This window comes from Schistocerca cancellata, unplaced genomic scaffold (genome assembly GCF_023864275.1).
Source record: "Schistocerca cancellata isolate TAMUIC-IGC-003103 unplaced genomic scaffold, iqSchCanc2.1 HiC_scaffold_1114, whole genome shotgun sequence".
Taxonomy (NCBI): Eukaryota; Metazoa; Arthropoda; class Insecta; order Orthoptera; family Acrididae; genus Schistocerca; species Schistocerca cancellata.
Genome location: NW_026047113.1, coordinates 57,218 through 71,857, shown reverse-complemented (window position 1 = coordinate 71,857; position 14,640 = coordinate 57,218). Strand labels below are relative to the sequence as shown.

General features: G+C 55.2%; 12 non-coding genes and 3 pseudogenes across 12 annotated transcripts; all 15 read right to left on the bottom strand.

Moving 5' to 3' along the window:
* Window positions 1–871: 871 nt before the first annotated feature.
* On the bottom strand, window positions 872–990 carry LOC126159012 (5S ribosomal RNA; annotated as a pseudogene).
* Window positions 991–1,835: 845 nt separating this feature from the next.
* LOC126158689 (5S ribosomal RNA) lies at window positions 1,836–1,954 on the bottom strand. Its single transcript, XR_007533677.1, has one exon. It is a non-coding gene; the product is annotated as a 5S ribosomal RNA (ribosomal RNA).
* An 845-nt stretch (window positions 1,955–2,799) lies between these two features.
* LOC126158688 (5S ribosomal RNA) lies at window positions 2,800–2,918 on the bottom strand. Its single transcript, XR_007533676.1, has one exon. It is a non-coding gene; the product is annotated as a 5S ribosomal RNA (ribosomal RNA).
* Window positions 2,919–3,763: 845 nt separating this feature from the next.
* LOC126158686 (5S ribosomal RNA) lies at window positions 3,764–3,882 on the bottom strand. The gene has a single exon (XR_007533674.1). It is a non-coding gene; the product is annotated as a 5S ribosomal RNA (ribosomal RNA).
* Window positions 3,883–4,727: 845 nt separating this feature from the next.
* LOC126159011 (5S ribosomal RNA) lies at window positions 4,728–4,846 on the bottom strand (annotated as a pseudogene).
* An 845-nt stretch (window positions 4,847–5,691) lies between these two features.
* On the bottom strand, window positions 5,692–5,810 carry LOC126159010 (5S ribosomal RNA; annotated as a pseudogene).
* An 845-nt stretch (window positions 5,811–6,655) lies between these two features.
* Window positions 6,656–6,774, bottom strand: LOC126158685 (5S ribosomal RNA). The gene has a single exon (XR_007533673.1). It is a non-coding gene; the product is annotated as a 5S ribosomal RNA (ribosomal RNA).
* An 834-nt stretch (window positions 6,775–7,608) lies between these two features.
* LOC126158980 (5S ribosomal RNA) lies at window positions 7,609–7,727 on the bottom strand. The gene has a single exon (XR_007533950.1). It is a non-coding gene; the product is annotated as a 5S ribosomal RNA (ribosomal RNA).
* Window positions 7,728–8,572: 845 nt separating this feature from the next.
* On the bottom strand, window positions 8,573–8,691 carry LOC126158684 (5S ribosomal RNA). The gene has a single exon (XR_007533672.1). It is a non-coding gene; the product is annotated as a 5S ribosomal RNA (ribosomal RNA).
* An 845-nt stretch (window positions 8,692–9,536) lies between these two features.
* Window positions 9,537–9,655, bottom strand: LOC126158682 (5S ribosomal RNA). The gene has a single exon (XR_007533671.1). It is a non-coding gene; the product is annotated as a 5S ribosomal RNA (ribosomal RNA).
* Window positions 9,656–10,495: 840 nt separating this feature from the next.
* On the bottom strand, window positions 10,496–10,614 carry LOC126158681 (5S ribosomal RNA). The gene has a single exon (XR_007533670.1). It is a non-coding gene; the product is annotated as a 5S ribosomal RNA (ribosomal RNA).
* Window positions 10,615–11,448: 834 nt separating this feature from the next.
* LOC126158680 (5S ribosomal RNA) lies at window positions 11,449–11,567 on the bottom strand. The gene has a single exon (XR_007533669.1). It is a non-coding gene; the product is annotated as a 5S ribosomal RNA (ribosomal RNA).
* An 845-nt stretch (window positions 11,568–12,412) lies between these two features.
* LOC126158679 (5S ribosomal RNA) lies at window positions 12,413–12,531 on the bottom strand. The gene has a single exon (XR_007533668.1). It is a non-coding gene; the product is annotated as a 5S ribosomal RNA (ribosomal RNA).
* An 848-nt stretch (window positions 12,532–13,379) lies between these two features.
* On the bottom strand, window positions 13,380–13,498 carry LOC126158924 (5S ribosomal RNA). The gene has a single exon (XR_007533898.1). It is a non-coding gene; the product is annotated as a 5S ribosomal RNA (ribosomal RNA).
* An 840-nt stretch (window positions 13,499–14,338) lies between these two features.
* LOC126158678 (5S ribosomal RNA) lies at window positions 14,339–14,457 on the bottom strand. Its single transcript, XR_007533667.1, has one exon. It is a non-coding gene; the product is annotated as a 5S ribosomal RNA (ribosomal RNA).
* Between the last annotated feature and the right edge of the window lie 183 nt (window positions 14,458–14,640).

Genomic DNA, 14,640 nt, shown 5'->3' with positions numbered 1-14,640 from the left:
ACGAGAACCGCTGTATTCATCATGGTATGGCCGTTGCGCTCATCTAATGTAGGAGCACGGCAGAATTCGCGTTCGGCTTTTCTCCCAACACACAAAATGTTAGTTTTCGGCCGCATTTGACGAAAGCGCTTCCTTCCGCAACAGCCAGTTCCTCGTGGACGGCGGGGGGAGGCGCGCCCGGCGTCCCAGCAGAGTGACGGCCGAATTGGCGGGCGCACCGCCGCGTGTGTGAGACGCACTGCTGCTCGTTGCACCCCCTGTCATTCGCTGGGCGCGTGCAGCCTTCGACACTAGCGGAGGACGCATCTTGTCCCTGGTGTTCAGCGGAGGGCCTGTGCGGTGTGTGGCAGTGTCGTGCTGGAGGGCCCACTGGTAGCGATGTGGGCTTCCTCGCCTCGCCTCGCCTCGCCTCGCCTCACACCAGGTGTCTGCGTAGTTTTCAGTGCATTCGCACCATTCCTATCCCTGTCCCTGTCCCCGTCCCGACTTGTCCCGACTTTGCTCGACTGCCGCTCGCTGCCGCTCGGGTCGTGGTCCATATGACAGCGCAAGCACGACAAACGTCTGCGGGACGAGACGAGACGAGACGAGACGACTAAGGAATAAATTCGTGGTTACAATTTGGAACTCCACACTCCTACACAACAATAGGCGGTGACGTATTTCAGAAATCACCTGCCGATTCGTACTGTTTTGTCGTTTTCAAAGTCCTCTCGGCAAACTTGGTTAGCACATTCTCCCTCAAACTGAGTTAATTACTGCATTTTCGTACCATTACAGTAGTTTAAAAGGCATAAAGAAGCATCTTTGTCACAACAGAAAGGTAGTTTGAAAATTGGGCTGGTGACATAACAAAATAAAACAGGAAGGGAGCCAGCAGCACCCGGGTTTCCCAGGCGGTCACCCATCCAAGTACTAGCCGGGCCCGAAGATGCTTAACTTCGGTGATCGGACTAGAACCGCCTTATTCATCATGGTATGGCCGTTAGCGCTCATCTAATGTAGGAGCACGGCAGAATTCGCGTTCGGCTTTTCTCCCAACACACAAAATGTTAGTTTTCGGCCGCATTTGACGAAAGCGCTTCCTTCCGCAACAGCCAGTTCCTCGTGGACGGCGGGGGGAGGCGCGCCCGGCGTCCCAGCAGAGTGACGGCCGAATTGGCGGGCGCACCGCCGCGTGTGTGAGACGCACTGCTGCTCGTTGCACCCCCTGTCATTCGCTGGGCGCGTGCAGCCTTCGACACTAGCGGAGGACGCATCTTGTCCCTGGTGTTCAGCGGAGGGCCTGTGCGGTGTGTGGCAGTGTCGTGCTGGAGGGCCCACTGGTAGCGATGTGGGCTTCCTCGCCTCGCCTCGCCTCGCCTCGCCTCACACCAGGTGTCTGCGTAGTTTTCAGTGCATTCGCACCATTCCTATCCCTGTCCCTGTCCCCGTCCCGACTTGTCCCGACTTTGCTCGACTGCCGCTCGCTGCCGCTCGGGTCGTGGTCCATATGACAGCGCAAGCACGACAAACGTCTGCGGGACGAGACGAGACGAGACGAGACGAGACGACTAAGGAATAAATTCGTGGTTACAATTCAAATTTGGAACTCTACACTCCTACACAACAATAGGCGGTGACGTATTTCAGAAATCACCTGCCGATTCGTACTGTTTTGTCGTTTTCAAAGTCCTCTCGGCAAACTTGGTTAGCACATTCTCCCTCAAACTGAGTTAATTACTGCATTTTCGTACCATTACAGTAGTTTAAAAGGCATAAAGAAGCATCTTTGTCACAACAGAAAGGTAGTTTGAAAATTGGGCTGGTGACATAACAAAATAAAACAGGAAGGGAGCCAGCAGCACCCGGGTTTCCCAGGCGGTCACCCATCCAAGTACTAGCCGGGCCCGATGATGCTTAACTTCGGTGATCGGACGAGAACCGCTGTATTCATCATGGTATGGCCGTTGGCGCTCATCTAATGTAGGAGCACGGCAGAATTCGCGTTCGGCTTTTCTCCCAACACACAAAATGTTAGTTTTCGGCCGCATTTGACGAAAGCGCTTCCTTCCGCAACAGCCAGTTCCTCGTGGACGGCGGGGGGAGGCGCGCCCGGCGTCCCAGCAGAGTGACGGCCGAATTGGCGGGCGCACCGCCGCGTGTGTGAGACGCACTGCTGCTCGTTGCACCCCCTGTCATTCGCTGGGCGCGTGCAGCCTTCGACACTAGCGGAGGACGCATCTTGTCCCTGGTGTTCAGCGGAGGGCCTGTGCGGTGTGTGGCAGTGTCGTGCTGGAGGGCCCACTGGTAGCGATGTGGGCTTCCTCGCCTCGCCTCGCCTCGCCTCGCCTCACACCAGGTGTCTGCGTAGTTTGCAGTGCATTCGCACCATTCCTATCCCTGTCCCTGTCCCCGTCCCGACTTGTCCCGACTTTGCTCGACTGCCGCTCGCTGCCGCTCGGGTCGTGGTCCATATGACAGCGCAAGCACGACAAACGTCTGCGGGACGAGACGAGACGAGACGAGACGAGACGACTAAGGAATAAATTCGTGGTTACAATTCAAATTTGGAACTCTACACTCCTACACAACAATAGGCGGTGACGTATTTCAGAAATCACCTGCCGATTCGTACTGTTTTGTCGTTTTCAAAGTCCTCTCGGCAAACTTGGTTAGCACATTCTCCCTCAAACTGAGTTAATTACTGCATTTTCGTACCATTACAGTAGTTTAAAAGGCATAAAGAAGCATCTTTGTCACAACAGAAAGGTAGTTTGAAAATTGGGCTGGTGACATAACAAAATAAAACAGGAAGGGAGCCAGCAGCACCCGGGTTTCCCAGGCGGTCACCCATCCAAGTACTAGCCGGGCCCGATGATGCTTAACTTCGGTGATCGGACGAGAACCGCTGTATTCATCATGGTATGGCCGTTGGCGCTCATCTAATGTAGGAGCACGGCAGAATTCGCGTTCGGCTTTTCTCCCAACACACAAAATGTTAGTTTTCGGCCGCATTTGACGAAAGCGCTTCCTTCCGCAACAGCCAGTTCCTCGTGGACGGCGGGGGGAGGCGCGCCCGGCGTCCCAGCAGAGTGACGGCCGAATTGGCGGGCGCACCGCCGCGTGTGTGAGACGCACTGCTGCTCGTTGCACCCCCTGTCATTCGCTGGGCGCGTGCAGCCTTCGACACTAGCGGAGGACGCATCTTGTCCCTGGTGTTCAGCGGAGGGCCTGTGCGGTGTGTGGCAGTGTCGTGCTGGAGGGCCCACTGGTAGCGATGTGGGCTTCCTCGCCTCGCCTCGCCTCGCCTCGCCTCACACCAGGTGTCTGCGTAGTTTGCAGTGCATTCGCACCATTCCTATCCCTGTCCCTGTCCCCGTCCCGACTTGTCCCGACTTTGCTCGACTGCCGCTCGCTGCCGCTCGGGTCGTGGTCCATATGACAGCGCAAGCACGACAAACGTCTGCGGGACGAGACGAGACGAGACGAGACGAGACGACTAAGGAATAAATTCGTGGTTACAAATCAAATTTGGAACTCTACACTCCTACACAACAATAGGCGGTGACGTATTTCAGAAATCACCTGCCGATTCGTACTGTTTTGTCGTTTTCAAAGTCCTCTCGGCAAACTTGGTTAGCACATTCTCCCTCAAACTGAGTTAATTACTGCATTTTCGTACCATTACAGTAGTTTAAAAGGCATAAAGAAGCATCTTTGTCACAACAGAAAGGTAGTTTGAAAATTGGGCTGGTGACATAACAAAATAAAACAGGAAGGGAGCCAGCAGCACCCGGGTTTCCCAGGCGGTCACCCATCCAAGTACTAGCCGGGCCCGATGATGCTTAACTTCGGTGATCGGACGAGAACCGCTGTATTCATCATGGTATGGCCGTTGGCGCTCATCTAATGTAGGAGCACGGCAGAATTCGCGTTCGGCTTTTCTCCCAACACACAAAATGTTAGTTTTCGGCCGCATTTGACGAAAGCGCTTCCTTCCGCAACAGCCAGTTCCTCGTGGACGGCGGGGGGAGGCGCGCCCGGCGTCCCAGCAGAGTGACGGCCGAATTGGCGGGCGCACCGCCGCGTGTGTGAGACGCACTGCTGCTCGTTGCACCCCCTGTCATTCGCTGGGCGCGTGCAGCCTTCGACACTAGCGGAGGACGCATCTTGTCCCTGGTGTTCAGCGGAGGGCCTGTGCGGTGTGTGGCAGTGTCGTGCTGGAGGGCCCACTGGTAGCGATGTGGGCTTCCTCGCCTCGCCTCGCCTCGCCTCGCCTCACACCAGGTGTCTGCGTAGTTTGCAGTGCATTCGCACCATTCCTATCCCTGTCCCTGTCCCCGTCCCGACTTGTCCCGACTTTGCTCGACTGCCGCTCGCTGCCGCTCGGGTCGTGGTCCATATGACAGCGCAAGCACGACAAACGTCTGCGGGACGAGACGAGACGAGACGAGACGAGACGACTAAGGAATAAATTCGTGGTTACAATTCAAATTTGGAACTCTACACTCCTACACAACAATAGGCGGTGACGTATTTCAGAAATCACCTGCCGATTCGTACTGTTTTGTCGTTTTCAAAGTCCTCTCGGCAAACTTGGTTAGCACATTCTCCCTCAAACTGAGTTAATTACTGCATTTTCGTACCATTACAGTAGTTTAAAAGGCATAAAGAAGCATCTTTGTCACAACAGAAAGGTAGTTTGAAAATTGGGCTGGTGACATAACAAAATAAAACAGGAAGGGAGCCAGCAGCACCCGGGTTTCCCAGGCGGTCACCCATCCAAGTACTAGCCGGGCCCGAAGATGCTTAACTTCGGTGATCGGACTAGAACCGCCTTATTCATCATGGTATGGCCGTTAGCGCTCATCTAATGTAGGAGCACGGCAGAATTCGCGTTCGGCTTTTCTCCCAACACACAAAATGTTAGTTTTCGGCCGCATTTGACGAAAGCGCTTCCTTCCGCAACAGCCAGTTCCTCGTGGACGGCGGGGGGAGGCGCGCCCGGCGTCCCAGCAGAGTGACGGCCGAATTGGCGGGCGCACCGCCGCGTGTGTGAGACGCACTGCTGCTCGTTGCACCCCCTGTCATTCGCTGGGCGCGTGCAGCCTTCGACACTAGCGGAGGACGCATCTTGTCCCTGGTGTTCAGCGGAGGGCCTGTGCGGTGTGTGGCAGTGTCGTGCTGGAGGGCCCACTGGTAGCGATGTGGGCTTCCTCGCCTCGCCTCGCCTCGCCTCGCCTCACACCAGGTGTCTGCGTAGTTTTCAGTGCATTCGCACCATTCCTATCCCTGTCCCTGTCCCCGTCCCGACTTGTCCCGACTTTGCTCGACTGCCGCTCGCTGCCGCTCGGGTCGTGGTCCATATGACAGCGCAAGCACGACAAACGTCTGCGGGACGAGACGAGACGAGACGAGACGAGACGACTAAGGAATAAATTCGTGGTTACAATTCAAATTTGGAACTCTACACTCCTACACAACAATAGGCGGTGACGTATTTCAGAAATCACCTGCCGATTCGTACTGTTTTGTCGTTTTCAAAGTCCTCTCGGCAAACTTGGTTAGCACATTCTCCCTCAAACTGAGTTAATTACTGCATTTTCGTACCATTACAGTAGTTTAAAAGGCATAAAGAAGCATCTTTGTCACAACAGAAAGGTAGTTTGAAAATTGGGCTGGTGACATAACAAAATAAAACAGGAAGGGAGCCAGCAGCACCCGGGTTTCCCAGGCGGTCACCCATCCAAGTACTAGCCGGGCCCGAAGATGCTTAACTTCGGTGATCGGACTAGAACCGCCTTATTCATCATGGTATGGCCGTTAGCGCTCATCTAATGTAGGAGCACGGCAGAATTCGCGTTCGGCTTTTCTCCCAACACACAAAATGTTAGTTTTCGGCCGCATTTGACGAAAGCGCTTCCTTCCGCAACAGCCAGTTCCTCGTGGACGGCGGGGGGAGGCGCGCCCGGCGTCCCAGCAGAGTGACGGCCGAATTGGCGGGCGCACCGCCGCGTGTGTGAGACGCACTGCTGCTCGTTGCACCCCCTGTCATTCGCTGGGCGCGTGCAGCCTTCGACACTAGCGGAGGACGCATCTTGTCCCTGGTGTTCAGCGGAGGGCCTGTGCGGTGTGTGGCAGTGTCGTGCTGGAGGGCCCACTGGTAGCGATGTGGGCTTCCTCGCCTCGCCTCGCCTCGCCTCGCCTCACACCAGGTGTCTGCGTAGTTTTCAGTGCATTCGCACCATTCCTATCCCTGTCCCTGTCCCCGTCCCGACTTGTCCCGACTTTGCTCGACTGCCGCTCGCTGCCGCTCGGGTCGTGGTCCATATGACAGCGCAAGCACGACAAACGTCTGCGGGACGAGACGAGACGAGACGAGACGAGACGACTAAGGAATAAATTCGTGGTTACAATTCAAATTTGGAACTCTACACTCCTACACAACAATAGGCGGTGACGTATTTCAGAAATCACCTGCCGATTCGTACTGTTTTGTCGTTTTCAAAGTCCTCTCGGCAAACTTGGTTAGCACATTCTCCCTCAAACTGAGTTAATTACTGCATTTTCGTACCATTACAGTAGTTTAAAAGGCATAAAGAAGCATCTTTGTCACAACAGAAAGGTAGTTTGAAAATTGGGCTGGTGACATAACAAAATAAAACAGGAAGGGAGCCAGCAGCACCCGGGTTTCCCAGGCGGTCACCCATCCAAGTACTAGCCGGGCCCGATGATGCTTAACTTCGGTGATCGGACGAGAACCGCTGTATTCATCATGGTATGGCCGTTGGCGCTCATCTAATGTAGGAGCACGGCAGAATTCGCGTTCGGCTTTTCTCCCAACACACAAAATGTTAGTTTTCGGCCGCATTTGACGAAAGCGCTTCCTTCCGCAACAGCCAGTTCCTCGTGGACGGCGGGGGGAGGCGCGCCCGGCGTCCCAGCAGAGTGACGGCCGAATTGGCGGGCGCACCGCCGCGTGTGTGAGACGCACTGCTGCTCGTTGCACCCCCTGTCATTCGCTGGGCGCGTGCAGCCTTCGACACTAGCGGAGGACGCATCTTGTCCCTGGTGTTCAGCGGAGGGCCTGTGCGGTGTGTGGCAGTGTCGTGCTGGAGGGCCCACTGGTAGCGATGTGGGCTTCCTCGCCTCGCCTCGCCTCGCCTCGCCTCACACCAGGTGTCTGCGTAGTTTGCAGTGCATTCGCACCATTCCTATCCCTGTCCCTGTCCCCGTCCCGACTTGTCCCGACTTTGCTCGACTGCCGCTCGCTGCCGCTCGGGTCGTGGTCCATATGACAGCGCAAGCACGACAAACGTCTGCGGGACGAGACGAGACGAGACGAGACGACTAAGGAATAAATTCGTGGTTACAATTTGGAACTCCACACTCCTACACAACAATAGGCGGTGACGTATTTCAGAAATCACCTGCCGATTCGTACTGTTTTGTCGTTTTCAAAGTCCTCTCGGCAAACTTGGTTAGCACATTCTCCCTCAAACTGAGTTAATTACTGCATTTTCGTACCATTACAGTAGTTTAAAAGGCATAAAGAAGCATCTTTGTCACAACAGAAAGGTAGTTTGAAAATTGGGCTGGTGACATAACAAAATAAAACAGGAAGGGAGCCAGCAGCACCCGGGTTTGCCAGGCGGTCACCCATCCAAGTACCAGCCGGGCCCGATGATGCTTAACTTCGGTGATCGGACGAGAACCGCTGTATTCATCATGGTATGGCCGTTGGCGCTCATCTAATGTAGGAGCACGGCAGAATTCGCGTTCGGCTTTTCTCCCAACACACAAAATGTTAGTTTTCGGCCGCATTTGACGAAAGCGCTTCCTTCCGCAACAGCCAGTTCCTCGTGGACGGCGTGGGGAGGCGCGCCCGGCGTCCCAGCAGAGTGACGGCCGAATTGGCGGGCGCACCGCCGCGTGTGTGAGACGCACTGCTGCTCGTTGCACCCCCTGTCATTCGCTGGGCGCGTGCAGCCTTCGACACTAGCGGAGGACGCATCTTGTCCCTGGTGTTCAGCGGAGGGCCTGTGCGGTGTGTGGCAGTGTCGTGCTGGAGGGCCCACTGGTAGCGATGTGGGCTTCCTCGCCTCGCCTCGCCACGCCTCGCCTCACACCAGGTGTCTGCGTAGTTTTCAGTGCATTCGCACCATTCCTATCCCTGTCCCTGTCCCCGTCCCGACTTGTCCCGACTTTGCTCGACTGCCGCTCGCTGCCGCTCGGGTCGTGGTCCATATGACAGCGCAAGCACGACAAACGTCTGCGGGACGAGACGAGACGAGACGAGACGAGACGACTAAGGAATAAATTCGTGGTTACAATTCAAATTTGGAACTCTACACTCCTACACAACAATAGGCGGTGACGTATTTCAGAAATCACCTGCCGATTCGTACTGTTTTGTCGTTTTCAAAGTCCTCTCGGCAAACTTGGTTAGCACATTCTCCCTCAAACTGAGTTAATTACTGCATTTTCGTACCATTACAGTAGTTTAAAAGGCATAAAGAAGCATCTTTGTCACAACAGAAAGGTAGTTTGAAAATTGGGCTGGTGACATAACAAAATAAAACAGGAAGGGAGCCAGCAGCACCCGGGTTTCCCAGGCGGTCACCCATCCAAGTACTAGCCGGGCCCGATGATGCTTAACTTCGGTGATCGGACGAGAACCGCTGTATTCATCATGGTATGGCCGTTGGCGCTCATCTAATGTAGGAGCACGGCAGAATTCGCGTTCGGCTTTTCTCCCAACACACAAAATGTTAGTTTTCGGCCGCATTTGACGAAAGCGCTTCCTTCCGCAACAGCCAGTTCCTCGTGGACGGCGGGGGGAGGCGCGCCCGGCGTCCCAGCAGAGTGACGGCCGAATTGGCGGGCGCACCGCCGCGTGTGTGAGACGCACTGCTGCTCGTTGCACCCCCTGTCATTCGCTGGGCGCGTGCAGCCTTCGACACTAGCGGAGGACGCATCTTGTCCCTGGTGTTCAGCGGAGGGCCTGTGCGGTGTGTGGCAGTGTCGTGCTGGAGGGCCCACTGGTAGCGATGTGGGCTTCCTCGCCTCGCCTCGCCTCGCCTCGCCTCACACCAGGTGTCTGCGTAGTTTGCAGTGCATTCGCACCATTCCTATCCCTGTCCCTGTCCCCGTCCCGACTTGTCCCGACTTTGCTCGACTGCCGCTCGCTGCCGCTCGGGTCGTGGTCCATATGACAGCGCAAGCACGACAAACGTCTGCGGGACGAGACGAGACGAGACGAGACGAGACGACTAAGGAATAAATTCGTGGTTACAATTCAAATTTGGAACTCTACACTCCTACACAACAATAGGCGGTGACGTATTTCAGAAATCACCTGCCGATTCGTACTGTTTTGTCGTTTTCAAAGTCCTCTCGGCAAACTTGGTTAGCACATTCTCCCTCAAACTGAGTTAATTACTGCATTTTCGTACCATTACAGTAGTTTAAAAGGCATAAAGAAGCATCTTTGTCACAACAGAAAGGTAGTTTGAAAATTGGGCTGGTGACATAACAAAATAAAACAGGAAGGGAGCCAGCAGCACCCGGGTTTCCCAGGCGGTCACCCATCCAAGTACTAGCCGGGCCCGATGATGCTTAACTTCGGTGATCGGACGAGAACCGCTGTATTCATCATGGTATGGCCGTTGGCGCTCATCTAATGTAGGAGCACGGCAGAATTCGCGTTCGGCTTTTCTCCCAACACACAAAATGTTAGTTTTCGGCCGCATTTGACGAAAGCGCTTCCTTCCGCAACAGCCAGTTCCTCGTGGACGGCGGGGGGAGGCGCGCCCGGCGTCCCAGCAGAGTGACGGCCGAATTGGCGGGCGCACCGCCGCGTGTGTGAGACGCACTGCTGCTCGTTGCACCCCCTGTCATTCGCTGGGCGCGTGCAGCCTTCGACACTAGCGGAGGACGCATCTTGTCCCTGGTGTTCAGCGGAGGGCCTGTGCGGTGTGTGGCAGTGTCGTGCTGGAGGGCCCACTGGTAGCGATGTGGGCTTTCTCGCCTCGCCTCGCCTCGCCTCGCCTCACACCAGGTGTCTGCGTAGTTTGCAGTGCATTCGCACCATTCCTATCCCTGTCCCTGTCCCCGTCCCGACTTGTCCCGACTTTGCTCGACTGCCGCTCGCTGCCGCTCGGGTCGTGGTCCATATGACAGCGCAAGCACGACAAACGTCTGCGGGACGAGACGAGACGAGACGAGACGACTAAGGAATAAATTCGTGGTTACAATTCAAATTTGGAACTCTACACTCCTACACAACAATAGGCGGTGACGTATTTCAGAAATCACCTGCCGATTCGTACTGTTTTGTCGTTTTCAAAGTCCTCTCGGCAAACTTGGTTAGCACATTCTCCCTCAAACTGAGTTAATTACTGCATTTTCGTACCATTACAGTAGTTTAAAAGGCATAAAGAAGCATCTTTGTCACAACAGAAAGGTAGTTTGAAAATTGGGCTGGTGACATAACAAAATAAAACAGGAAGGGAGCCAGCAGCACCCGGGTTTCCCAGGCGGTCACCCATCCAAGTACTAGCCGGGCCCGATGATGCTTAACTTCGGTGATCGGACGAGAACCGCTGTATTCATCATGGTATGGCCGTTGGCGCTCATCTAATGTAGGAGCACGGCAGAATTCGCGTTCGGCTTTTCTCCCAACACACAAAATGTTAGTTTTCGGCCGCATTTGACGAAAGCGCTTCCTTCCGCAACAGCCAGTTCCTCGTGGACGGCGGGGGGAGGCGCGCCCGGCGTCCCAGCAGAGTGACGGCCGAATTGGCGGGCGCACCGCCGCGTGTGTGAGACGCACTGCTGCTCGTTGCACCCCCTGTCATTCGCTGGGCGCGTGCAGCCTTCGACACTAGCGGAGGACGCATCTTGTCCCTGGTGTTCAGCGGAGGGCCTGTGCGGTGTGTGGCAGTGTCGTGCTGGAGGGCCCACTGGTAGCGATGTGGGCTTCCTCGCCTCGCCTCGCCTCGCCTCGCCTCACACCAGGTGTCTGCGTAGTTTGCAGTGCATTCGCACCATTCCTATCCCTGTCCCTGTCCCCGTCCCGACTTGTCCCGACTTTGCTCGACTGCCGCTCGCTGCCGCTCGGGTCGTGGTCCATATGACAGCGCAAGCACGACAAACGTCTGCGGGACGAGACGAGACGAGACGAGACGACTAAGGAATAAATTCGTGGTTACAATTTGGAACTCCACACTCCTACACAACAATAGGCGGTGACGTATTTCAGAAATCACCTGCCGATTCGTACTGTTTTGTCGTTTTCAAAGTCCTCTCGGCAAACTTGGTTAGCACATTCTCCCTCAAACTGAGTTAATTACTGCATTTTCGTACCATTACAGTAGTTTAAAAGGCATAAAGAAGCATCTTTGTCACAACAGAAAGGTAGTTTGAAAATTGGGCTGGTGACATAACAAAATAAAACAGGAAGGGAGCCAGCAGCACCCGGGTTTCCCAGGCGGTCACCCATCCAAGTACTAGCCGGGCCCGATGATGCTTAACTTCGGTGATCGGACGAGAACCGCTGTATTCATCATGGTATGGCCGTTGGCGCTCATCTAATGTAGGAGCACGGCAGAATTCGCGTTCGGCTTTTCTCCCAACACACAAAATGTTAGTTTTCGGCCGCATTTGACGAAAGCGCTTCCTTCCGCAACAGCCAGTTCCTCGTGGACGGCGGGGGGAGGCGCGCCCGGCGTCCCAGCAGAGTGACGGCCGAATTGGCGGGCGCACCGCCGCGTGTGTGAGACGCACTGCTGCTCGTTGCACCCCCTGTCATTCGCTGGGCGCGTGCAGCCTTCGACACTAGCGGAGGACGCATCTTGTCCCTGGTGTTCAGCGGAGGGCCTGTGCGGTGTGTGGCAGTGTCGTGCTGGAGGGCCCACTGGTAGCGATGTGGGCTTCCTCGCCTCGCCTCGCCTCGCCTCGCCACACACCAGGTGTCTGCGTAGTTTGCAGTGCATTCGCACCATTCCTATCCCTGTCCCTGTCCCCGTCCCGACTTGTCCCGACTTTGCTCGACTGCCGCTCGCTGCCGCTCGGGTCGTGGTCCATATGACAGCGCAAGCACGACAAACGTCTGCGGGACGAGACGAGACGAGACGAGACGAGACGACTAAGGAATAAATTCGTGGTTACAATTCAAATTTGGAACTCTACACTCCTACACAACAATAGGCGGTGACGTATTTCAGAAATCACCTGCCGATTCGTACTGTTTTGTCGTTTTCAAAGTCCTCTCGGCAAACTTGGTTAGCACATTCTCCCTCAAACTGAGTTAATTACTGCATTTTCGTACCATTACAGTAGTTTAAAAGGCATAAAGAAGCATCTTTGTCACAACAGAAAGGTAGTTTGAAAATTGGGCTGGTGACATAACAAAATAAAACAGGAAGGGAGCCAGCAGCACCCGGGTTTCCCAGGCGGTCACCCATCCAAGTACTAGCCGGGCCCGATGATGCTTAACTTCGGTGATCGGACGAGAACCGCTGTATTCATCATGGTATGGCCGTTGGCGCTCATCTAATGTAGGAGCACGGCAGAATTCGCGTTCGGCTTTTCTCCCAACACACAAAATGTTAGTTTTCGGCCGCATTTGACGAAAGCGCTTCCTTCCGCAACAGCCAGTTCCTCGTGGACGGCGGGGGGAGGCGCGCCCGGCGTCCCAGCAGAGTGACGGCCGAATTGGCGGGCGCACCGCCTCGTGTGTGAGACGCACTGCTGCTCGTTGCACCCCCTGTCATTCGCTGGGCGCGTGCAGCCTTCGACACTAGCGGAGGACGCATCTTGTCCCTGGTGTTCAGCGGAGGGCCTGTGCGGTGTGTGGCAGTGTCGTGCTGGAGGGCCCACTGGTAGCGATGTGGGCTTCCTCGCCTCGCCTCGCCTCGCCTCGCCTCACACCAGGTGTCTGCGTAGTTTGCAGTGCATTCGCACCATTCCTATCCCTGTCCCTGTCCCCGTCCCGACTTGTCCCGACTTTGCTCGACTGCCGCTCGCTGCCGCTCGGGTCGTGGTCCATATGACAGCGCAAGCACGACAAACGTCTGCGGGACGAGACGAGACGAGACGAGACGAGACGACTAAGGAATAAATTCGTGGTTACAATTCAAATTTGGAACTCTACACTCCTACACAACAATAGGCGGTGACGTATTTCAGAAATCACCTGCCGATTCGTACTGTTTTGTCGTTTTCAAAGTCCTCTCGGCAAACTTGGTTAGCACATTCTCCCTCAAACTGAGTTAATTACTGCATTTTCGTACCATTACAGTAGTTTAAAAGGCTTAAGGAAGCATCTTTGTCACAACAGAAAGGTAGTTTGAAAATTGGGATGGCGACATAAAAAAAAAAAAAAACAGGAAGGGAGCCAACAGCACCCGGGTTTCCCAGGCGGTCACCCATCCAAGTACTAGCCGGGCCCGATGATGCTTAACTTCGGAGATCGGACGAGAACCGGTGTATTCATCATGGTATGGCCGTTGGCGCTCATCTAATGTAGGAGCACGGCAGAATTAGCGTTCGGCTTTTCTCCCAACACACAAAATGTTAGTTTTCGGCCGCATTTGACGAAAGCGCTTCCTTCCGCAACCGCCAGTTCCTCGAGGACGGCGGGGGGAGGCGCGCCCGGCGTCCCAGCAGAGTGACGGCCGAATTGGCGGGCGCACCGCCGCGTGTGTGAGACGCACTGCTGCTCGTTGCACCCCCTGTCATTCGCTGGGCGCGTGCAGCCTTCGACACTAGCGGAGGACGCATCTTGTCCCTGGTGTTCAGCGGAGGGCCTGTGCGGGGTGTGGCAGTGTCGTGCTGGAGGGCCCACTGGTAGCGATATGGGCTTCCTCGCCTCGCCTCGCCTCGCCTCACACCAGGTGTCTGCGTAGTTTGCAGTGCATTCGCACCATTCCTATCCCTGTCCCTGTCCCCGTCCCGACTTGTCCCGACTTTGCTCGACTGCCGCTCGCTGCCGCTCGGGTCGTGGTCCATATGACAGCGCAAGCACGACAAACGTCTGCGGGACGAGACGAGACGAGACGAGACGAGATGACTAAGGAATAAATTCGTGGTTACAATTCAAATTTGGAACTCTACACTCCTACACAACAATAGGCGGTGACGTATTTCAGAAATCACCTGCCGATTCGTACTGTTTTGTCGTTTTCAAAGTCCTCTCGGCAAACTTGGTTAGCACATTCTCCCTCAAACTGAGTTAATTACTGCATTTTCGTACCATTACAGTAGTTTAAAAGGCATAAAGAAGCATCTTTGTCACAACAGAAAGGTAGTTTGAAAATTGGGCTGGTGACATAACAAAATAAAACAGGAAGGGAGCCAGCAGCACCCGGGTTTCCCAGGCGGTCACCCATCCAAGTACTAGCCGGGCCCGATGATGCTTAACTTCGGTGATCGGACGAGAACCGCTGTATTCATCATGGTATGGCCGTTGGCGCTCATCTAATGTAGGAGCACGGCAGAATTCGCGTTCGGCTTTTCTCCCAACACACAAAATGTTAGTTTTCGGCCGCATTTGACGAAAGCGCTTCCTTCCGCAACAGCCAGTTCCTCGTGGACGGCGGGGGGAGGCGCGCCCGGCGTCCCAGCAGAGTGACGGCCGAATTGGCGGGCGTACCG